This window comes from Sciurus carolinensis, chromosome 10, assembly GCF_902686445.1.
Source record: "Sciurus carolinensis chromosome 10, mSciCar1.2, whole genome shotgun sequence".
NCBI classification, from domain to species: Eukaryota; Metazoa; Chordata; class Mammalia; order Rodentia; family Sciuridae; genus Sciurus; species Sciurus carolinensis.
In genome coordinates this window covers 129868281-129893002 of record NC_062222.1, presented here as the reverse complement: position 1 = coordinate 129893002, position 24722 = coordinate 129868281, and the positions used below count along the sequence as shown (strand labels likewise).

At 43.5% G+C, this 24722-nt stretch overlaps 1 protein-coding gene across 2 annotated transcripts in view; it reads left to right on the top strand.

Annotated features, from left to right (window-relative positions):
* Positions 1–21080: 21080 nt before the first annotated feature.
* Positions 21081–24722, top strand: part of Cc2d2a (coiled-coil and C2 domain containing 2A) — a 108831-nt gene continuing 105189 nt past the window's right edge. For both annotated transcript variants that reach the window (XM_047566709.1, XM_047566708.1), the window contains exon 1: positions 21081–21248. The gene's annotated coding sequence lies outside the window, so the exon portion shown is untranslated. The remainder of the gene's footprint in view (positions 21249–24722) is intronic.

Here is a 24722-nt window from a genome sequence, read left to right as displayed (position 1 = left end):
CCCCAGTATTTCCCCTTTCTGTCCCCTCCTCCCTCCTGGTCTCTTTGAATATAGTCCTTTCATTCAACTCTCCATAGTGAAATCCTTTTGAGTAAACCCTACGGCTTCCTGTCTTGTCCCTGAGTAGCGCATTCTCAAAACAGCAGAACTCGAGAGAACTTGGTAGGTGGCCTCTGGACACTGACTCCCTTCCTTCTCATGCCTAAGAAATACCCCAGCACGGGGGTCCCCTACCCCAGCACTGGGGTCCCCAACCTTTTCATACCAAAGCACCTTCTTCCATAGGGCAGGGATTAGGGATGGTACTGAAAGAAAGGACTGTATTCCAAGGTGCAGGTTGGGTTAAAAGAACCAAGAAGGGATGTTAAGGTATCAAAGTACTGGCGACATCAGGAACCCATTACCATCTGGAAGCCTAAGGGCACAGGAGGCCACGGTGGCTGCTGAGTGTGGTAGAGTCTGAAGACGTGCTGGAGAAGAGCTTCTGCCAGGACCACACGAACACAGGAGGAAGCCAGGGCAGTAAGCCCCTGACCCTGCTCCCTTCCACCCTCTGTCACCTGACTGTGTCCTCCCCTGGTCTGATCCATCAACACCAGGGGTGGTGGAGTCTGGATGATGCAGTGCACAGAGATGGGCTTCCCGAACAAAGAACAGAACAGCGTTGTAGAGAATGGATGGGAGCCACCGGAGTAGGAGGGTGAATGAAACGCACCAGCTCCAGGCTTCTCTTTTAGAGCCCTTCCTACTCTAAAGTCTCTAAAATTCCATGCAGCTGGCACAACAGAACAGGCAGCCTGTCTTGAGAAGCACAGAAGGGACACCTTTCGGTATTGCTTAAGGCAGCCTGTAACTAATGCAGGAGGAGATGTCAGGTCTCAGAAGTGATCCAGCTCCACTTACAAGAAAATTGCATGGTGGCGTGAGGTCACGACCCTGCAGTCATGAACAGAGAGTTTTGCCAGAGCATTCCCTGGGGAAACGCCCCTCCTGAACTTGAAAACCCCTCCTGAACTTGCAACAGCATCGGCAGCTGGTAGAGCAATCGGGGTCCAAATTTCTAGTCAAATAGCTTTCCAGTTCATCATGAGTTAAATTATCTTCTCACCCTTTTAGAGATGAGAATACCGAGGCTCAGAGCAATTGGGCGATTTCCCCCTTGTCAAACCTTAGTAAATGCAGGTTCTGACTCCTGCCCACCCACCTCTAATGCTACACCCTGCCATGAGCCTGGATCCACTCCCCACCTAAGATGCTGCCTCCAAACACATCGTGGCACTGTGGGGGAGTCACTCCACCCCCGTCCTCTTCTTTGCCCCACAAGGCTTCGATTTCCTCTGCTTCAGCTGGGAGCCAAAGAGGTCACCATCAGGCTCGTTCATTATGGAAAGAGTGTGACTGACCACGCGGCTCTGCAAACCCCGAATTCACCTGACCCCTTGGCTCTGCATGCAAAACGAAGACTGGCCCCAAGGGTTCAGTGCAGACTCCCTGGGTCAGGTCTGCTTCTGTCCAAGGAGCACCTGGGCAAAATGTTAGCATCCCCCGTATATCATTATGCTTAGAAAGATCCAGGCGAGCTGAATCCCCCGTGCAGGGCTACACTGCCACCAGCACACACGCACACCTGGTCTCAGGATGAATCCTGACAGAACCACCTTTCCACAGCCTCCCGTGTCCCCAGTGTGGCTTTTATACCAAGCCCAAGACGTGACAAATGTGTTGAATACCTGAAGAATCCTTTCAAAAAGAAAATTTATTTTAATGGAGAACTTAAGAGGCCTGGGACTGGGGCTCAGTGGTGGAGCGCTTGCCTCGCATGTGTGAGGCACTGGGTTCGTTTCTCAGCACCACATAGAAATAAGTGAATAAAATAAAGGTCCATCAACTTCTTTTCTTAAAAAAATTTATTTATATATATATATATATATACTTATATATATGTATATATTACATATAAATATATATATAATTTTTTAAAGAAAAGAACTTATGAAACTTGAATGCCACACTGTGGCTTCCAAGAGACAGATGGACGCGTCCTTCTCTTCTTAACCCAGGCCAGCGACTCTCAACCACAGCCATACTTTGGGCCGGATCCCTCTTTATCGTGAAGGACTGCCTGTCCATCAGAGGACACATGCAGCGTACCTGGCCTCTATCCACTAGATGCCAGCAGCACCTGTCCTCAGTAATGACAACTAGCAGTGTCTCCAGACAGTGCCAAATGTCCCCTGGGGAGAAATTGTCCTCAGCTGAGAACCACTTTTCTGCAGTCTTGGCATGGTGACAGAGCCCACTCAGCCCCCCAATCTGTGTATGTGCTAATAATCATTTTCTAACTGACCTTTTGTATAGACATAACCACATGGTTGGTCATTTGTTCAGGGAAGATACATATTTGTTCCCTTGTGAGACCCTCAAGTTGACATGTACTCCATCCCAAAGGCATCAAGAGGTAGCAGAAACTCTGACCTCGTTGCAAGTTCTTCTTACTATCGCCAAAATATTTCTATTTTTCTAAGATATAAAAATCACAAAATCTCCTATTTCTAAGAACTCATTCCAAAAAAAAAATAACTAAAAATGTTTGCAAATATTTAATTACAGAGTCTTGAAGAAAAGCCTACAATATGAATATGGAAAACTGAGAAATGGCCTGAATGCCTAATAATAGAATATGTGTTAAATGAGTTGTGTACCTTTCTCCAATGAGCTCTAGTAGCTAAAACTGAGGGTGGAAATGTACTAGCACCACAGATGATCATGAAATAATAGAACAAACTAGATTACTAAGGAATATTTTCAATAATTATCTCATTTTTTAAAGTGTGTTTGCACATGTGCTTAGAAAATTTTGAGTAAAATAATTTAAAAACATTTTTAAATTTCTACCATTTGATCTTTCTTTCCAGTCTTTATAATAAACATATTTAAGTTATTTTACATAACACTTTTTTATATAGTCTATTGGGTCATCAGAGTAGTTGCAAACTATTTTACTTCCAAAGAATTGCAGAGAAAATGTCTTAAGGGGAGAGACAAAAACAAACCCCCTAAAACTTCAGGTTGAAGTGTGAAATGACATTATCCTCAAAATTGCTGGTGGCTTACCCAGACTTCTACTCCCAGGGATCCTTCAAATAAGATTAATACAAAATAATGCTAGGTTGTGTATTTTTTAAATTATTCCCTCCTAACTTGAACAGGGAAGGAAATGAGTCTTGAATTGACATCATTTTATTGAGGTTTTAATAGTCCGGCACTATGAACTCAATGGGCTAGCTCTGGCATGAAGTCATTCAGAACCCAAGCATGTGTCAGATGGCAAAGGCGTTTATGAGCAGCAACATGAAGCCTGGATTCATGGCCTTCCTCCAGTGCCATCTCGGAGGTGGCAGAACGCACTGAACCAGAGACTTGCCCAATCCCGTCAGCATTCCAAGGAATGACTGTGAGCCCTGGAAGGAGAAAGTCATACGCTCTGAGGGATTGCATAGCTGCTCTTACGTGCTTAAAGTGCTCTTTTACAAGAGTATTTGTGGGATGCTGCCTTGGCTGAAATAAAGAGAAGAGAAGTCAAAGCCTCTGCCATCGATCCCTACCGCAGCTTCAGAGAACAAATCTGGCCCTGCTGTGCACACTCTTGTTGATGGAACTACTCAGGAACAATGCTGGGGAGTTGATAAGATGTTCCACAGAAAACATGCAGGTCTTTCTATATTCAGAACTAGAAGTGAATATGCCACTTGATCAGACTATTGACCAATAATAATTAGATGATTGGCATGTAAGACGCTCAGGACCTAGGATACATATGCAACCACATACTAAGATACACAAACCTATTTTACCTCCATTTAGGGTTGCCAGGTAAAATTCAGGAAATTCAAGTTTGAATTTCAAATTATGCAACAAATAATTGTTTAGTATAAGTATATCTCAAGTATTTAACTGGGTATTCTGTATCCTTATTTGCTAAATCTGGCAACTCTACCCCCCTAGAACTGCCTTCAAAGACATAATGTGGATTCTAGTAAACTTCAAAAGGACTAGGCATACAATTTCTCATATAATAATTTTTCTTAAAAGATTTTCAGAGCTTCAGTTGTAAATGGTCAAAATTAACTGGATCAGAAAGATGTCAGAGAAGCTGATGAGTAGAAAGGTAGAAGACATGAGCTATAGTCTCAGAAATCACTCCCGTGTGCTGGGCACGGTGATGCACACCTATGATCCCAGTGGCTCAGGAGGCTGAGGCAGGAGGATCGCAAGTTCAAAGTCGGCCTCAGCAATGGCAAGGTGCTTAGCAATTCAGTGAGACCCTGACTGTAAATAAAATACAAAATAGGACTGGGCATGTGGCTCAGGGGTTGAGTGCCCCTGAGTTCAATCCCTGGAACCAAAAAAAAATTTTTTTTTAAAGAAATCCACCCTATCTGACTTTTAGTACCTAAGTCCTGTAAGCCTCCATTTCCACATTAGAAGTGGGTGGACAGTATGTGACTGCCTTCACACCCTGCTCTTGGCAGACTTTGCTTCATCCATCACGCATTCCTTACCACTGTGTCCAGGGCAGTCACAGAATGCCCAGTAAAGCCTCCAGGTGACCACCATCCATCAATAAGTCTCCACCCTTGAGATGCAATCAGTTTACCTTCCCTGAATTAAATGAGCCTTTGGTTTCCTTTTGAGTTCTGATGAAAGTTGACAGCTAATTCAACTCTGAAAGGCAAGGCCATACCTAGTTTCACATCCTCAACCAAAGAGCAAAACTTAGCAACTGTTTTCTGAAATAGTCTCTTTACCAACTCAGAGCAGGAATAATTACTGCTGGATCCTTACGTTGACCAGGGCTTCTAGGAGCTGGATGGCTCCAGCAGCCCCCAACGACCTCGGTGGAGGACTGGGGACATCCTGACTCTGACCCACAGCACTGAATTCGATTCCACTCTGCTCCAAGCTTCTGCTTCTTTCTGCAAGCATGGGCTCCTGGCACCACCAGCTGGTTTCTTCACCGTCTTTTCTACTTCCTGAATTCTGCTCTCTTATCATTTCAACCAGGCCTCTCATTGCTGTGCTCCAGTTTTTTGTTTGTTTTGTTTTAATTTGTTTTTATGTTTTGTTTTGTTTTGTTTCTGCTTAGCTCCGATTGCTCAATCGCTGCCTGGTTCTTTCTTCACTTCCTAGTTCACCCTACTCTCAGAGTGAGGATCTCATGGTTTAGTGGGGCCTTACTGGCCAAGGGGCCAGCCTAAGACTTAGCCACTAACTGGATCAAAACCCTCCTTTGGCCCAGTCATCTTAGGAGTATAAATACCTTGGATATAACACAGTTGCCTGTTCAAAACCCATCAGCAAGACATGTTGGCCAGTCTTTTTGTTGTTGTTTTGATTTGTCTTGTTCTTTTTTCCAAAGGGTGTCGTTGGGTAGGCACCAGGATGTTCAGCTCAGAATCCTTCCAAGAACAAATGTGAAAACATATGTGTAGAGTGATTGTTTTAACTGGTGTCTCCTAAATAGCAGAGCCTGAGGCCAGCAGCAAAGTGTAAGTAGTTTATTGAGGAGGTAAAGGAAGCATCAAAAGTGTGTAGTGCTAAGCAAACTACCACAGTAGCTGACTGGAGCTGATCCCAAAGGATAGCCAGGCAGTGGAAATGGGAGAGCACACAGTCCCCAGAACCGGTTCACACAAAGGGGAAGGGCAGAGGATTTAAAAGCCAGCTCCCGAGAGTCATTGGTAGAGGGCTTCTCCCAGTAATGTCCTTTCTTCAGCCATGGGTATCCCACTGATACCTGGCAGAAACATGTCTCAAGGTTTGAAAAAGGATTTAGGCGTATAGATGGAGATGAGGGCTTTGGAGATCTGTCAGAGCCCTCAATCAATTAAGGCCAAGGTCTACAGCAGAGGCATTGACATCGCCTGCCACAGTGCCTCGTAGACTCTCAAATAAACGTCAGCTCCATGAAGGATTGGGGTCTTGTCCACCCTGTTCCCAGCGCCTAAAACCATGCTTGGCACATACCCAGTATTGAATATATAAATGAGTGATTGAATTTGATCCTAGAAAGTTCTCTCTATTTCAGTGAATGTAGTCATTGTTCTTAGGGCAATTTCTGTGGATCCTTCATGTTTTTGCACCATGACCATGACACAGAAGAAATCCTTTCTCCCACATACTCCTCGGTTGTATTTTAATGGCTTCTTGTCTACTATTTGTCCTTCGTATGCACTTTGGTTTGATTTTGACCATACAAAATGATGATAAATGGAGGCCGGCCATATTTGTTTCCTTTCCCCAACCTGTGTCACCAAGGCCAGCTCTTGCTTAAACCCCACCCCAACCACATCACTATGGCAAAAAGTGTTGTGCAGGGACAGCACTGACCCGCCTCCTCTGATAGAATTTGAAAGACTTCCATTTAATCCCATTGCTCTCTGCTGATTGAGAAATATACACAGAAGGCACAAATGGGCCAGAACACTGGCTTTCCTTTAAGAGTCCCCATCAAAGAAGCTGCTAGGACATGAAGCTGAGAGAAACCTCCCAATAGCTGCTCTAGATCTAGCCCGGATGTGTCTACAGAAGAGGACAGAGGACTGCCTCACCCCAAGTCAAGCTCATAATACCCAAGAGAGCCACACCTGCAAGTGACCCTTTGCACACTGTCCATTCCCTGCAGTGACCAAAGCCAAGAGAAGTCAGACTCTTGCCATCTCACCAATCAGAATTGCTCCTCCTCTCTCCATGGAAGGAGCCATTCGAAGGCAGAAACATGTCATTGGCAGTTTTAAGCCACTAATTATAAGAAAGTGGAAGTTCCTATTTTTCAGAGTGTCAGGAACTTAGGGAAAGGGGAAAATGAGGCCTTTCCTACCACACATAGGAGAAAAGAGCTACTCTGAAAACATCTCCCCTTTAACTCACGGCACCTGCATCATTGGATATGAAGGGGCTGGCTCTACAGAGGGTCCCCTTCAATTGTTCTTCACTCCTATCACAGACATAAATGCATTTGGATCTGTAGAGACAATAGATTCTTCAATGGCTAGGGCTGCACCTTCTGTTTGTCCTCTCTCACACACAAAGGTTGTTAGTGAATAAACCCCGCAGTGAATGCTCAGCCAGAGGAGTTGAAGGACATCAATCCCAAGGCTCTAAAACGTCAAATCTTTCTTCCTAACCAAAACAAGGTAAGCAAATAGCCATTTTGCTTTTGCCTCAAGGAGGACGCTTATGGCAACAGAATGGAATGTGGCGGGTTTACTTTTTAAGGTACTGACCTCTAGCGGCCGTAAGCAAGAATGACTCTACTAGAGGATGGCTTTTCTTAAGCTTCAAAAAATCCAAGCACTGACTGGGAGAAGCTTTAGAGATCATCTTTCTCTGCTCACTTCATAGAACAAAAGGGGAAAAAAGAGATCCATAAAAGGTGAGGAATGGGTCAGCAGTCTCTAGAATGTGGAGGAGCCGAGCTCTTCTGACTTTCATTAGTTCATTCCTCCTATTGCTTGGCACACATTTGAAAGCTACTTTTCTGTAAATACTGCAACTAATAAACAATAAAAAGTGACAACACTGAAGTTTCAGAGTGAATTACTACAAAACTGAGGTGGATAGTGTGGATAGAGGTTTCCATCCCCGCAAGGTGGTAGGATTTTACCTTAATCCTCTTTGAATCTCTAGAGATTTGTGTCACACCTGCCACATGGCAGGTAATAAATAAATGTCAAATGGATGGATAATTTGACGGACAGAAAAGCTTCCATTTGAAATTAAACATCAACTAAAACCAAAAGCTACTTGCTTTGCTATCCAGTTAGCAAATGACAAATCTAAGATTTGAAGCCAGCTCTTCAGTCTTCGGCTAAATGCTACCACTCTCTCAGGACTCCACCCTTGCCCCAGGGCCCCTCCCACTAATGATGACTTTCCTGAATTTACCAGAAGCAGTTTTTCTACCTCTTTAATCACCACACCGGATTCAAGGGTACACTGTTTTTCAGACTTTCAGTTGGAAGTTTTTTATCCTCAAAAAAGGATCCGAGGACAACTTTCTGTCAAGTGTGCATTTATTTGTTCTTTCAACCACTCAACATCTTTACTGAGTGTCTGCTATGTTCCAGAAAATTCCCTGAGTCATGAGAACCCAGAAGGAAAAACAAAATGATGTGTCAACCATTATGTTAGCAGTGAACCCTGGGAGGATAAAGCAGGAAAGATGCCTTCTAATGGTGGTGGATTCTTTGCCAGGGTTGAGGATGCTTGAACTCAGGGAGAGCCCTAGTTGAACACCTTGCACTAGGTATCCAGCATGGATCAGCATCTTGCAGGGAGCAGGAGTAAAACTCAGGATCCTTTGGTAAAGTACCGCAGGTCAGCAGTAAAGAGAAAGAATCTCCAGATGGGAAGGGGCAAATCTCAGGCCCAATGCCCCACCCCCAACTATTGTTCTTAGAATTCATTTGCCTTTTGAAGATTTTAACAGACTCCATCATTCTTACTCCTAAAATTATATTTTTTACCTTCTCATCTCTAACATGGTTATGAACTGTCTCTAATCGCCCCACAACCTGGAGGAGATGATCCAGGAACATTCGTAAGATTTTATTGCAGTCTTAGAAATAAAAGAGGAATTATAACACCGAGAATTACTAAGAGCTGGCAACTAGGTAGGAAGGCCCTGGAATCCACGAGACCTGGTCGATCCTCCTGAGGTGGGCATCCCACCCTCATGAGCCCCCACATGGCTGCTTCCCTGTCTAACCCTGGTTGGACAGCACATAGCAGTGTCTATCTTTTCTGAGAAAAACCTTCCCTGAGAAAAACCCTCAAGTATGGCAATGCCCTCTTGGGATCTGATCCTCTTGGGAGCAAAATGGTTCAGAGTGGTTGGGGTTCTTCAGCTCTCTGCTCCAACCTCCACCTCTCACATGGTGAGAACACAGGCAGCTACCAATTTACAGATCGATTTTACTCCAGAAATTTGTCGGCTAGCCGTTTCTTTGGAATCTGCAATGTACTCCTCTATAGTTAGTGAGCTCAGAGGCAAGTCCATGAAAACTCTATTTATGCCCTCATCCACCTAAGGACATTAGAAACACAGTCTTCCAGTTTAACATAAATCAAAGTAAGTACAGGTGCTGCTGCGTACTCTTGGTGCCAATATATCCTCTACCAATACAAGGACCCAAATCCCGAAGGTCTGCAAGCATTCTCCCTCAGGGGACAAAGTGAATTGCCTCATAGGGAACGGTGGCTGCCAACAGCAAGGACATGAAAACTCTTGACCTGGAATCAGAGTGGTCATTCCAAAAGCAGGTCTGGCAAACTGCCTGTTTCTCAAGTATTTTAGCATTTGGTGCATTGGAAGGAGACTGTAGACAATTGGTGGCATCGCATGAGAAAATGATAAATGGATCAGAGTGCCTAGCGAAGCAGAGGGACTGTCAGCTATTCCTCTGTTTAGTGAGACCACAAGTGTCCTTGGATAAGATCTTGTTTCAGTGAAGGTTCTTTGAGCAACTTGTCTTGATTATGCAAATGTAAAACGAATGAATACCCACATCCCTGGAAGTGAGGATGTAACAGAATTGTCTGTGGCATTGCTGCTGCTCCCCAAATTTCCAAATGCCTCTTTTGGTCTTTGACTTGGTTTGGGTCAATTAGCAAAGGTCAAGACCTTCTGGGAAAAATATGTGGACTTAGAGCCTGGTCTCTTTCCTGGTGCATTTCAGCAGCATTGAAACCTCAGACTGACTTGGATGGTCCAAGTTGAGACTGACCGGCCAAGAAATATGTTTGGCACCACGGAGGGGAACGCTACATGGAGAGGAGATTGTGACCTGTGGACTGGTATCCAGAGACCAAACCAGAATGCAGGTGATGTGGGGGGCACGGAAGGTGCTCTTTCTGGTGTAAGTGTAGCCTATGATTGAGGTCTAAGCCCTTCCAGGTGCTGGAAATGGTGGCAAACCGTGTCGCTGCACGCCATGGTGAAGAATCAAGGCTTTTTCAGCCTCGGCACTGTTGACATTTGGGGCCCATGAGGAGTGTGTGTTGGAGCTGGTGTCAGAGGACCATCCTATGGATTGTAGGATATTTAGCAACATCCCTGGCTTCCTCTCCCTAGATGACAGCAAGATCCCCCAGCATTTGTGATAACCAAGAACTCCCCAAGCTGGAAGTGGGGGGATCAACACTGGTTAAGATGCATTGATACAAACTGAAAGAATATTACCCTAGAATCTCCAATGGAAGGCTTCTGGTATGAGTATCTGGACTACCCAGTCCACTGGGATTGGGGGAAATCCTAGTTCTTGGACAGCAGAAGTGAACGTCTCAAGTGTGTTTAAGGAAAACGTGCAGGGAGGAGCGTTCTGCTTTGGCTACCTAGGAAAGTAAACAACTGTCCCCACTCAGTGTTACCAAGGGAACCCATATAGGAGCCTGGTGGTCTGATCCCCCATGGCACATTGTAATTGGGCAAGAAACCTATAAAATGTACAGTTGTTCCCGCAATAAACGAGTTTGCAGGCTGCTCACCACAAGCTTGCTTCCACCCAACTCCTGGAGTCTGGGTCTTGACTCTGCGCCCTTACCCCGAGTATGAGCTAGCCCGGCACAAGAGAAAACTACACATTGGTAATGCTCTGAGGAAAAAATGCATAAATATCTTGGAAACCATTTCCAGCAGATTCTGTCTGGAAATTTCTGTTCTCTCTCCACTGGCATTTGAACGAAGGGTTACCCTTTGAATCAAGCCTGCCTCTAAGGATTTCTGAACAACTCTGTGTGGCAATGAAGCTTCAAGAAGGAGACCTGCGTGTCCTGCAAGAAAGGGCAAACATGTTTTCAAACAACAAATGAAAGAATTGTGATATTTGTACACTAAGCTAGTGAAGCAGGACTTACCGGTGAGATGCACTTGAGGGAAGTAGTTGGAGAGAACAGAATGCAAAAATTGTAGGAAAATAACCTTTCCAACAATAAAACAACAACAAGAAAAAAAAATGAAAATTTACTACACATACGAGAGCAGCCGTTTTGTTTTTTCTTCCTAAGGTGTAAAAGTATCTCCAGTTATTTCAAATTATGATGTGAGTCTCTAAATAAAATAAATCTTATGGCTTTCTGTTCTTAACAGTTCTGACAGCTCTCTTAAGAAGTGACAAAGTTGTGAAATGAAGCACATGACAAGGAGGTATTGTAATTCAAAATAGGTTGGAAATCACAGCATGGAGAAAGAAAATTAAATACTTTAAAATCTACAAAATGAAAATAAGCTATACAGCAATATATCTGAGCAATATATCTGAGTCAATACATGTTTCTCTCCATTTACCATTGAAATGAAATGTTCCAATTTGCTGAGGTTTGAGCTACATTTCAGGGAGAGATATATAATTCAATAAATTGGAAAATATAAATCCAAAGTTGAAGAGTGTGTTTTTATAAAAATTTTGATTCAAAGGTGATTCTTCAGTTTCCAGTGCAAGCCTTACCTTTTCTGGTGATGCATATTTTGTTCATGGAGAATGAATCAACTACGATCATTAAGTGTGGTGAAATTCAGAGAACAGAGTGAGAATGGTGCATTCATCTGAAGATAAAGTTGTGTCACACGTGTGCAGGTGTGAAGAGCACATCTCAACCTAAATAATGCACCCTGTGCCTTTACCCCCAAGAGAAAACAATGTAGGAGTCCCATCTTAGGCTCTGAAAATTTTTGATATTTATTCCAAAGTTCTAATTTTATAAAAGGTTTCAACTACATCATGGTTTAGTGGCATTGACCTTGAAAGAATTGAATGGATGTACCTATTTTTTTTTTCTTTTTCTTTTAGGTATACTTCTGGCATGAACTAAAATGTTTGTGTCCTCCCAAAATTCATGTGTTGAACCCTATCTGCTAATGCGATGGTATAAAGACATGGATCTTTGGAAGGTAATTAGGGTTAGACCAGGTCTTGGGAGTGTTGTCTCGATGGGTTAGTGCCCTAATAAGAAGAGACCAGAGCTCTCTCCAGAATGTGAGGACACAGCTAGCAGACCGCCACTTGCAAGACAAGAACAGAGCCCTCACCAGCACCTGACCATGCTGGCACCCCAACCTGAAATTTCCAGCCTCCAGAACCATGAGAAATAAATGTTGGCTATTTAAGCTACCCAGTGTGTGGTGCTTTGTCATGGCCGCCCCACGCATGAAGCATGTTCCTCAGAGTTCCATGTAAAAAAGTCATGACAATATTTCATTCATTCAATCATCTATGTATTCTTTTTTTTTTTTTAAGAGGAGACTCCTACAGTTGTTATTGTTGCATAAAAATACCCCAAAATATAATGGCTTATAACGAATCTTTTAGAATGCACACGGATTCTGTGAGTCAGAAATTTGAACAGGGCACAGCTGACTGGCTAATCTCTGCTCCACCATGTCTGAGATTCAGCTAAGAAAACTTGAATCCTAGGAGGAAACTAAACGTCTGGGGACTGGAATCATCCAATGTCATCCCCTGACGTGTCTGGAGCTTGGCAGGGATGGCTCAGGCTGGGACTGCCAAGAGCGTGCACACGTGGCCTTCCCATGCAACTTGGCTCCTGCGGGGAGGTGGCCTCCAAGGAGTAGACCTCCTGCGGTGACTCAGAAATCTGAGCATGCGTGTTCTAGCACGTCATAGAAACTGCACCATCCTTTATGGCTCAGTCTCAGAATTCAGGAAGCAAACCAGCACCCCTTCTGCTCTGCTCCCAGTCAGCTCAGACACCAGCCTACACGGACACGAGTAGAGGGAAAACGGACCCCACTTCTTGATGAGCGAGGTCTCAAAGAATGTGGAGGGGGTATTTTGGGGTTTTTTGTTGTTGTTGTTGTTGTCGTTTGGTACTGGGGATTGAACTCAGGGCACTCAACCACTGAGTCACACCCAGTCCTATTTTGTATTTCATTTAGACAGGGTCTCACTGAGTTGCTTAGCACCTCACGTTTGCTGAGGCTGGCTTTGAACTCGAAATCCTCCTGCCTCAGTCTCCTGAGCCACTGGGATTACAGACATGCACCACCACACTGGGAAGTTGTTTTAATTTTTAAAAACTGAAAATAACAAGTATTGGTGAGGATATGCAAAAATCAAATTTCTTATACATGGCTGATGGAAATGTAAAATGTTACAGCCACTGGGGAAAAGGGTTTTGTAGTTCCTCAAAAATGTAAAACAGGACCTCTGCACCTAGGACGATGCCACCCCTGGTTGGTCGTCATCACGGAGCGAGCTGATAGCGAGTCAGGCCCCTTGCATGGCGGAGGTAGCAGGTGGGCACCCAACCCGCCTGCCTTGCGGGGCTGGGCGGCGGGTAGCCAACCCCCCAACCACCGGTCAAATACAGATGCCACCACTGAACAACCCCGCCCGACCACCACGCTGAGGTTCGTCACCATCATGGAGTTAGCCAGAGGCTTCTTCATAGGCTGGTGCAAGCATTTTGAATTACTCCCGAGGGCATGGCCATCATCATTGGAAGGGCAACTCCCTTCCTGAGACACTGACAGGTAGAGGACCTTTGACAAGACCCAGGAGCCAAGAAGAGGAGGTATTGAGAGACTTGGGACCAACTCAGAGCCACAGGGAATATACCCCACCTGAAGGCCACCACCCCAAGAAGGCCAGCTTCCTAGTGGAGCACCACATTATCAAGTTCCTCCAAGACTTCAGGCTACTGAGCACTAAGAGACAAAGGTGCCAAAAATATGCAATGGAGAAAAGATAGCCTCTTCAACAAATGGTGCTGGAAAACTGGGAATCCATATGCAGCAGAATGAAACTAAACCCCTATCTCTCATCATGCACAAAAATCAACTCACAATGGATCAAGGACCTTGAAATAAGACCAGACACCCTGCATCTTATAGAAGAAAAAGTAGGTCCAAATCTTCACCTTGTTGGCTTAGGATCAGACTTCCTTAACAGGACTCCCATAGCATAAGAAATAAAAGCAAGAATCAACAACTGGGATAGATTCAAACTAAATAGCTTTCTCTCAGCAAAGGAAACTATCAGCAATGCGAAGAGAGAGCCTACAGAGTGGGAGAATATCTTTGCCACTCATACTTCAGATAGAGCACTAATTTCCAGAATATATAAAGAACTCAAAAAACTCTACACCAAGAATACAAATAACTCGATCAACAAATGGGCTAAGGATATGAACAGACACTTCACAGAAGAAGATCTACAAGCAATCAACAGATATATGAAAAAATGTTCAACATCTCTAGTAATAAGAGAAATGCAAATCAAAACTACCCTAAGATTCCATCTCACCCCAATTAGAATGGCGATTATCAAGAATACAAGCAACAATATGTGTTGGCAAGGATGTGGGGAAAAAGGTACACTCATACATTGCTGGTGGGGTTGTAAATTAGTGCAGCCACTCTGGAAAGCAGTGTGGAGATTCCTTAGAAAACTTGGGATGGAACCACCATTTGGCCCAGCTATCCCACTCCTCAGCCTACACCCAAAGGACTTAAAATCAGCATACTACAGAGATACAGCCACATCAATGTTCATAGCTGCTCAATTCACAATAGCCAGATTGTGGAACCAACCTAGATGCCCTTCAATTGATGAATGGATAATGAACTGTGGTATATATATATACCATGGAATATTACTCAGTCATAAAGAATAATGAAATTATGGCATTTGCAGGCGAATGGATGCAGTTGGAGAATAACATGCTAAGTGAGATAAACCAATCTCAAAAACCAAAGGACAAATGATCTCACTGATAAGCGGATGATGACACATATAGGGAGTGGGAAGGGGGCAAGAATGGAGGAAGAAGGGACTGTATAGAGGGATAAGAGGGGTGGGAGGGGTGGGGGGAGGGAAAAAATAACAGAATGAATCAAAAACTATTACCCTAGGTAAATGTATGATTACACAAATGGTATTCCTTTACTTCATGTACAAACAGAGAAACAAGATGTATCCCATTTGTTTACAATAAAAACGAATTTAAAAAAATGTAAAACATAGAATTACCATATGATCCAGCAATTCTACTCCTTGGTATATACCCCAAAGAACTGAAAACAGGGACTCAAGCAAATATTTATATGCAAATGTTCATAGCAGTATAATTCACAATATATAAAGGGTGGAAACAACCCATCAACTGATGAAAGGATTAACTATGATGTATACATACAATGGAATATTATTCAAACTTATAAAGGAATGTCATGCCAATGTGCCATGGCATGGATAAATCTTTAAAACATTCTGTTAAGCTAATTAGGCCAGACACAAAAAGGCAAATTTAGAGAGGCACAAAGTATATTAGAGGTTACCAGGGGAAATAGAAAGCCAGGGGTATAAGGAGTTAATTTTTAACAGGTATAGAGTTTCGATTTGGGGTGATGAAAAAAATTGGAAACAGATAGTGATAATGGTTGCACAGCTTTGCCAATGTACTAAAAGTCATTAAACTGCACATTTAAAATGGGTAAAATGACAAACTTTATGTATGATTTTTTTTTTTTTTTTTTTTTTTTTTTTTTTTTTTTTTGGTACCTGGGTTGAACCCAAGGTGTTTAACCACTGGGCCACATCCCCAGCCCTTTTTTGTATTTTATTTAGAGACTGGGTCTCTCTGAGAAACTTAGGAACTCACTAAGTTTCTGAGGCTGGCTTTGAACTCTGATCCTCTTGCCTCAGCCTCCCGAGCCTCTAGGATTATAGGCATGAGCTATACTGCGCCTTGCAAAATTTATATTTTTTAATTATAATAAAAAGAATCTCACCAGATCCACAAGATTTTGTACACTAGTTCATAGAACAGTTGATATTAATTTTACCTTATCTGTTGCAGAAAAAAGAAATCAGTCTGCTTTTGTCAAGGTTATAACTCCCTCTTCCCTAAAATAAGACAACATCACACAAGAAAGGAAGCAATAGGTTGATCTCAGTCAAAAGCATAAATGCAAAAACATCTAAATAATAGAAACTAAACTAACAGTTAAATTTTTGAAATGTCTTGATCAAGTGTATCCCAGGAACACAAGAAGAATTTGACATTAAAAAGCCTGTTAATGAAATTTACCACATCAACTGATAAAAGCAGAAAAATTATATTTGATTATCTCAAAAGATACAGAAAAAATGCTTGTGATATGTGATTCAACACACATCCCTGATTAAAACTCTTTAGTCAGCTGGGAACACTTAAAAGAATGTTTTTGCATTAGGATTTAAAACAAATCTGTTAGATTCTTTTATTTTGCTTACATAAGAATGTTTTCAAGAAATGATGCTTTGGAATGAGGACTTTAATGCTTTTATAGCTTTACTACAAGATGTTTAATTCCTATGAACATATTTGGCTTCGTGTTAAAGGATCAGAGAGGTCATATTCTGAAGATGAATTAGCTAAATTCATAGTGAGCAACGCCCCACCTTGACTGGTTGAAGTGAACCATTCCTTGCAACAAACAGCCATATTTTTTTTAATTTAACAAAGCTTTCAGTATTTGCTATGTGCCAAGACTGTCCTAAGTACTTTACAAATATTAACTTGGTCTCATAACAACCCTCTGGAATAGTTACTATTTTTAACCTTGTTTGGGGGATAAGGAAACAGAAGCCTAGAGAGGTTGGGGAGTTGACCCAGATTCTTCATCTGTAAGATTCGGCATTCAACTTATTTCTCTCTTCTCTCCTTCAGGAACTCTCCTGGGCATTAGGGACCTCCTTCATTCCTTATATTTGTTATCTCCCCCTCCCGGTTTTCTTTCCTTCCTTCCTCTCTTTTTTTTTTTTTTTTTTTTTTTTTTTTCACAGCTTATTTATAGATTTTTTATTGTTGTTGTTTTGTTTTGGTTGTAGGTGGACATGATACCTTTATTTTATTTTTATGCAGTGCTGAGGATTGAACCCAGGGCTTCACACATGCTGGGCGAGCGCTCTACCACTGAGCCACAACCCCAGCCCTATTTATAGATTTTTTAAAGTCGTGTCTTGTGGATATACTTGATGCTGGGATTCACTGCGCTATATTCATGCATGTGCACTTGGAAGTTCAGTCAGATTCATTGCACTGTTCTTCCTTTTCCCTGTCCTCCTTCCTCGCCCTCAATCCCCTTTGACTACTCTACTGGTGTTTCCTTTATTTTGATGAAATTTCTTCTCCCTTTTTTTCCTTTCTCTCTCTCTATTTTCCTCCCAATTCCCACCTTATTTTGGATTAACTTTCACATATCAGAGAAAACATTTGACCTTTGGCTTTTTGGAACTGGCTTATTTCACTTAGCATGATCATCTCCAGTCCCATCTATTTACTGGCAAATGAGAAACCCACTCTTCATATTTTCAAATTCTCCTTTTATGTTCTTAAACACTTGGCCATTCCTTTTTTTTTACATTCTTGATCTGATAATTGTTTTATCGAGTATGTAATAGTGCCCTCTGGTTTGTCGGCTGACTCAAGAGTTTCTGCTTGTGCTGTCTAATTTTGGATTGTGAACTCATCTTCAGTGGGACTTGCCTGTGAGCATCTTGAGCTGTTATTGCTTGAAGAAGGGTCCCACCAGAAAAGTTTTGTATTGACTCCCCCGAGATACTAGCCTGAGATCGCTTTTTAAAATGTGCCACTGAGGGGGTTCCTTAAAGACCCAGGGAGCATAACTGCATGTGCAAGCCAGGAGTTATGAATTCTCTAGGGAATATTTTCCCATCACTTGCAAAAGACAAACTGAGACAGAAATTTTTCCTTGTCTCTGTGTGCCAGCACTTCATCATCCCCTCCAGTTTGAAGACTCATTCTTTCACTTCTGACAGTTTTTCTTATATAATTCCTTTGATAAATTCTACCTTTCCATTTACTTGTTCCCTTTTTCTATAACTACAAGTGTTGAATTTCTTAACCTGAGACTCTTCAATTTTTTCTGTAAGGGCAATCTGTTTTTTTTCTGGAAGAACCAGAAATGTCAGCATCTGGGGTCCATCCCTTGTGATCAGTCCATTTCTCCAGTATTAATTCCCCACTTTTTCCAATTCAGTGCTGGTAGAGGTAGGATGGAGGGGCCAGAGGTCAGAGATTGGGCACCTATGTTCTTGAGGACTTAAAAAGGGGCCTGCCGGTCTCTCCATTTCTGACATTTCATTGCCAATCCTGAGCATCAGCACTTCTTCTGCACCTGGAAAGTTGAGACTCCAAAGTGCCCGACACTGCTTCCCTAGAGAAGAAACCCCCAGTCTCCCCTAGCAGCAGATGAGGCGCGTGGGAGTTTGGAACAAGTGCTGCCGAGGAGCCAGCCCCTCCACACACGAACTTTCCAGTCTTCCTGCGTTTCTGCCCTAATTCTCCCCACTTTCTTTGGTGTCATTTTATTAGTTTCCTAGAGCCGCTCTAAAAGACAGAAATGGTCTCACAATTCTGCAGACTGGAAGTCCAAGGTGCTGGCAGGCTGGTTCCTGCTGGGGCTGGGAGGGAGAAGCTATTCCAGGCCTGTTAGCTGCAGGTGGCCTCGGGAGTCCTTGGTTGATGGAGATGGTATTCTCCTGCGTCTTCGCACCGTCTTCCTTCTGTGCGTGTCTGTCTGTATCCAAGTTTCCCCTTTTATGAGGACACAATCCTCCTGCAGTACATCCACCCTGATGACCTCATTTAACTTGATTGCCTCTCTATAGTCCCTGTCTCCAAATAAGGTCAGAATCTGAGGTTCTGAGCATGAGGACTTCAACATGTCTTTGAGGAAGGGAGGGAACATTTCAGCCCGTGACACCATGGCTCAGATCCTGAACCAGGAAGCTCTGCAGAGTGGGCGAACTCATCTCCCTCTCATGCCTCCGTGCACCTCTGGCAGACACACCATACACACACACACACACACACACACACACACACATACACAAAGCCAGAGACACAAACCACTCTCAGAGACACACACACACCACACACAGAGAGATACAGACACACAGGCACATATCACACAAACACACACCACACACATACAGAGACACATACAGACACACAGAAATACAGAGCTACAGAAATACACATCACACACACAGACACACACCACACACATAGCTACTCACCACACACAGAGATACAGCACATGAGCATGCCAACATACATATGATCCGCTGTTGACCGGTAATGAATTCTGCTCCCTCTAATGTTGAAGTTTAAACACTAGAGAAGCTCGCCAAGGCAAGCAGATTAAGCAGGTTTTATTTAAAAGTAGTAATAATTCAGACTTTTCCTGAGGGGGAGAAGGGGGCCATGGCAGATGTTCTAGAATCCTGCTTATGTGACTAGGCCTGGTTTTGCAGGTGAGATGCATAAAGTGAGAAGCGGATGGGCAGGGGGAGGGCCAAAGTGATTCAGCCAGGCAAGGGCCCAGGGACCATTAATTAGCAGCTCCTTGCCTGCAGTCCTTAATAAGGGCAGGTAAGTTTGGTAATCAGTGGGCTCTGGAGATCCTTGACATTCCATTCTCCCAGGGGCAGTCTCCAACTTCCAGAGGCAGATGGCTTTCATGGCCTCCAGTTCCTCCATTTGACACCATCCCCTATTTCTATACTAACTGCCTGTCCCCAATTCTGGCTTCACATACATACACACTGTTCTAAAAAACATACTCTGACTTTTGGTTAACCAGGGATGGTAAGATGTGGAAATGATGGTTGAGAAATAAGTGTATTCTCACAAATCACTAGAAAAGCAGTCACGGTGTCTTGGTCTGTCTTGAGCTGTTGCAACAGAATATCACTTACTGGGAAATGTATAACAAAATGTATTTCTCACAGGTCTGGAGGCTGGGAGGTCCAAAATCAAGGGCCTGGTATCTGGCGAGGTTCTTCTTGCTGTGTGTTGCATGACAGATGACAAGAGAGTAGGAGAGAGAAAACAGGGTAAACTCGTCCTTCCCTGAGGGACTCACCACCACCACCATCATGAAGCATCCCTGGGTGGGTGAGGGCGGAGCCTCTCAATAGCCCCACCTCCCTGCGTGATTGCGGGGCAATTGTGTTTCCAGCACCTGCTTTGGGGGGGACACATTCGAACCCCAGCACAAGGACTGTAGAGCCAAAGGGAAGAACCAGCATTAGTGAAGATAGAAGAGAGAGGGCAGAGGATGGCCCAGGGCCATTCCTGAGGTTTTCTGGGAAGAAGTGGCTGGATCAGGGTGGGGATGCTGGGTGAGTTTGGCCCTGGATAGTCTCCACCATTTCTGTGAGCTCTGGACTGCAGAGGTGGTCCCTGGTTGTCTTGTACCCAGCCCTGGGGTGAAACAGGACAGGAGGAATATTGGCTTGCTGTGTGCGTTTGATAAGAGGTGGTTGGAGGTGTGAGTTTTGATTGGTTGGTTTGTGTATCAAAGGAGAGTTTGCATATTTCAAGGAATTAATTTGCTATCTCTAGAAATTAGCTAGTTTGGGAGAATCAATCTCTCCAGGACCAAGGCTCCAAATGCCAGAGCATCAAAAATATGGAAAATGAGAAAACAATCAATGCGTGTGTTGGTGGAGTGCGGCTTCCCCTGGTCTGCTCATTCCATTATTCCCCCCTTCCTTCGGTCTTTTTTCTAATTTTTTTTTTTTTTTTTTTTTTGCCGCAGCATAGATACCGCCTTTCAGGAACTGTAGTGGGAGTCAGAAAGCAGAGATTAAACTTGTGCACTCAATCTTCCACGGCTGCCCAAAATCACCCCGGGGCAACGCTTGCTGGTGCTCAGAAGTGCCTCCAGGAAGACTTGCTGCTCTGAGTTAGACACCTTCCAGGTGGCCTTTTATGATTCTAAATCACCCCTGCTCCGAGCACCTCCTGTCCTTTAGGAAAAATGCATGACAATCAAATGTCAGGGGGAGGGTACGGTTCTTAGAACCCATGGACTCTGGTCACCTCATCACTAATTTGATCTCTTCTGTGTCCTACCGTAGGCTGCGCCCCTCTGCATACCCAAGACTGGGATTCCTCAACTAGAAGTAAACTGTCACTTTAAAAGAAAAAAAAAAAAGCCGCCAGTGACCTTCCTTGGGAACGTGTTGCTAAGCTGGTGTTTTCGCCCTGAGACATGGCTGCAGCTGCCCGGGAGCAGCCCGGCCTCACCCACGCTCAGCCCTTCCTCCCAACCAGTCTGGAAGATTCATCGGCACTCCCGGGCCGTCTCTCTCCACCTCCCTTCCATCCCAGAAAGCGGAATCTGCAAAGTGCCTTTCGTAAAGTTCCTTAAGGTAAACCACTTTCTAACGGGACCAGGGCTGCAGCTACGGTTTCCTGTTTTCAGTTAGCAGCGGCTGGCGTTCAGTCTCTCCCTGAGAGTGGATTGAATGAATTGTAAATGTAAGGGCTCTCGCGTTGCGTGCTTTTGCACCTTTTGGAATAGGAGTGTAGAGCATTACGTGGCAGCTTTGATTTGAGCTTTGATTTGAGCTGCTTGCCGTCTGGTGTCTGGTTTGCAGGAAATGTAAATCCAGTTAACCACAGTCATATCGACACCTGAGTGGAAATGCTCTCCGACCAACACTAGGCAAAACATTTGCTGCGTGTTGCATTTCTGGGCCTTTTAGTTCAAATTGGTTCAAGTGCTAGTTATGGCCTGCTTCACTTTTATTGCCATTGGACAGAAAAGGAACTCAACCACAAGGCTGAGGGTTGCCTACCTGCCAAAAGACCTCAGGACGATCCGCTGGCTGTGGTTTCAACTGATTGTTCCCCTTCGTTGCAAAGAGGTGCTATGAAAAGCTAATAAAGTCTAAGGAGAAATACACGTCTGCTATCACATTTTTAATATAAACTTTTCTGCCAAGAAATTCACTGGCAGAATGAAATATCTCTCTATACATATCTCCTAGAGTTTACGGAACATCAACAACACACCAGGTCGTGGCTTAAGTTTAGAGCATGCAAAAACGAATTCGACCTGGCCGGAAACTGGGGGTTTGCTGGGAAGACAGCCCTATAAACAGGTAGTAAGAGCACAAGGACCTGCGTGCCTTAAGCGGTTTATGGGCAGGTACTTGGAGCACACCCTTCCAGGGAGGGACTCCCAGCACTTGGATGCATTGTCGTGTGCCAAACAGCAGCACAAATATGGCTTTACATGCCCTCTCCGAGTGCAATAGAGACTGAATTCATCTGATTAAATGATTCTATGAAGTCGTTTGTCACTAACTGTATACTAAGGAAAGCTAGAATAACTTATACAACTAGATATTGGATACAAAAAGGTGCATGTGGCATCTCCTGTCCTCTTGACTGTTCCCTCAGGATTTTTTTTTATGACTCTCCTCTGTCCTCTAAGCTCTTTCCCCTTCTCATTTGTTTCTTCCACACCCCCTCTCTACTATCACCTCTTCTGGTTTTGGGGTTTTTTTTGTTGTTGTTTGGTGTGTGTGTGTGTGTGTGTGTGTGTGTGTGTGTGTGTGTGTTTGCTGGTGATTGAAACCAGGGCCTTGTAGTATACTAGGCAAGCGCTCTACCACTGAGCCGTAGCCCCCTCCCACCTCTTCTTAAAACCTACCAAAATAGAGAGCCTGGTCCACACAGGCATTTGACTACACATCTATCGCTGAGCCCTTCAAGGGCGGAAGCAGGATCTTTATTCTACCAAGAAGCAAAGGCATTACTCCAAGGCCACAGACTGGTCAGTAGAGCTCTAATTTGAGCACCAATGCATAGAATTTTTTACAAGGTCTCTGTCTTTCCATAAACCCATGGTTTCACTGTAATCATGTAATACATTATCTCTTTTGGCAGCCATGATTCAGATGTCTTGTATGCAATTTTGTCTCTTTCCAATTCCTTCATTCCTTTCCCTGCACCCTGTAGGATTCCCACACGGTCCTCAGGACGTGGCTCTGGTCTGCTGATGACCCTTAGGGACCATCTATTTGTTCTGATGATGGTGTTAGTACTTTCCTTGAAAAATATGTTTGGTTTTCTGCACTGTGTGAAATAAACCATCGACCTAACATAGCCTAAGCCTTTTATCGCATGTACAAAGCTTCACAGCTTTCAGTTATAAATTGAAATGAATTTACAGAATGATAGACTAGCCTAGAATAGTTACACTGCAAAAGTAAGACTAAATGGAGAGAGAAAGAGGTGGCAGTGAACGGGGAGGACTTGGGAATCACAGTCTTGAGATCGAATTCTGAGTTTGATTTTTTAATGTCTATGACCTTGAGCAAATCGCATAACCCATCAGTCTTAGTTTCTGCTTGTATAAATTGGAGCATGTACTACTAGGCCAGCAGTGTTACTGTGGAGAATAAAGAGGACATATATCTAAAGAAAGTACAAAATAAGTGTGCAGTAAATCACGGGTCCTATTTTGATGTTGCCAATAAGAATATATTTAACAAGTACCCAATGCAAACGGCGATGACAAGTGGCATATTGAAGTTGAGAGGTGTTGATTTATCTCTTCTTAGCAACAGCACTCGTGAGAAAAATAGATTCTGGTGCCATTTGATTTCCTTAGAAACACATTCGAAGGTAATGATCAGGAAAGAATGTGGAGAAAAAAACCAATCTCCTTACATTTTTCATTTTCTACATCTATTTCTTTCTTCCATGTGTGATATATTTATTTATAGAGAATCATTTTTTACATACTAAAATACTTCACAGTTCTTTTTTTTTTCCCTCAGTTAATAATGACCAGAGTGCTTTATTGGAGAGCTTTCTTTTCCTTTAGCAATTCCCGCTCAGCTGCTCTTGATTACCCTCTCACCTCTTTTTTTTTTTCTGATCTGCTTCCATCATTTCTCTTCTGATTTTTTTATTGGTGCATTATAGTTGTACACAATGGTGAGGTTTGTCGTTACATATTTGCACGTGCACACAACATAACAACATAATTTGGCCAATTTCATTCCCCAGTATTTCCTCCTTCTCCCTTCTGCCTTTTCTACCTTGAGAGGAGTCTGTATGGCAGGAAAGAGAATTTCAGATCCTTTCCCTTTTCCATGCTAATTCCTCAGGAAGCTCAAGGAGACCCCGAACACCTCAAATGAGCTGCTTCACTGACTGAGTCCAGCCAAGGATTCCATGATACTAGGCCTGGGCCTAGTGTTTCTCCACACATTCCCTCAATTAATCTTCAGAGCACCCAGACAGGGAGGCTTTAAATGTTCCGGAACATGGCTGTGAAGAGGCAGCCTATCAGTAGTAACTTCTGCGTTCATCTGATAGATATAAATTGAGGTCTGTGTGTGCCATGGTCCAAGGCTCTGGGGGTAAACAATGAACAAAATACTGTTTCTGCCCTGTTACAGCTACCTACTAATGGTGACAGGCAGACGCTGACAAGTGAGTGCATATGTTGGATTGGTGATAAGTGCTGTGGAAAAAGAGGTCATTGGAAGGTACTTAGGAAGTTCTGGGGGATGAGAAGTTACCATTTTACTGTGACCTGTCAGAGAGGTCCTGACTGAGAAAAAGACATTTCATTCAAGACCTGAAGGAAGGAAAAGAGACAGAGAACTGTGTAGATACTGGAGAAAAGAAAGTTCTAGGCAGAGGGAACCCCAAGTGCAAAGGTCCTAAAGACAATTGAAGCACAAAATCTCGTAGGACCTTGTTGAACTTTGAAAGGATCTGGATTTTACCTGGTTGACAAAGGGAATTCACTGGAAGATTCTGAGTGGTGGAATGACATACTCTCACTTAAATTTTCAACTATTCACTGTGGCTTCAATGCT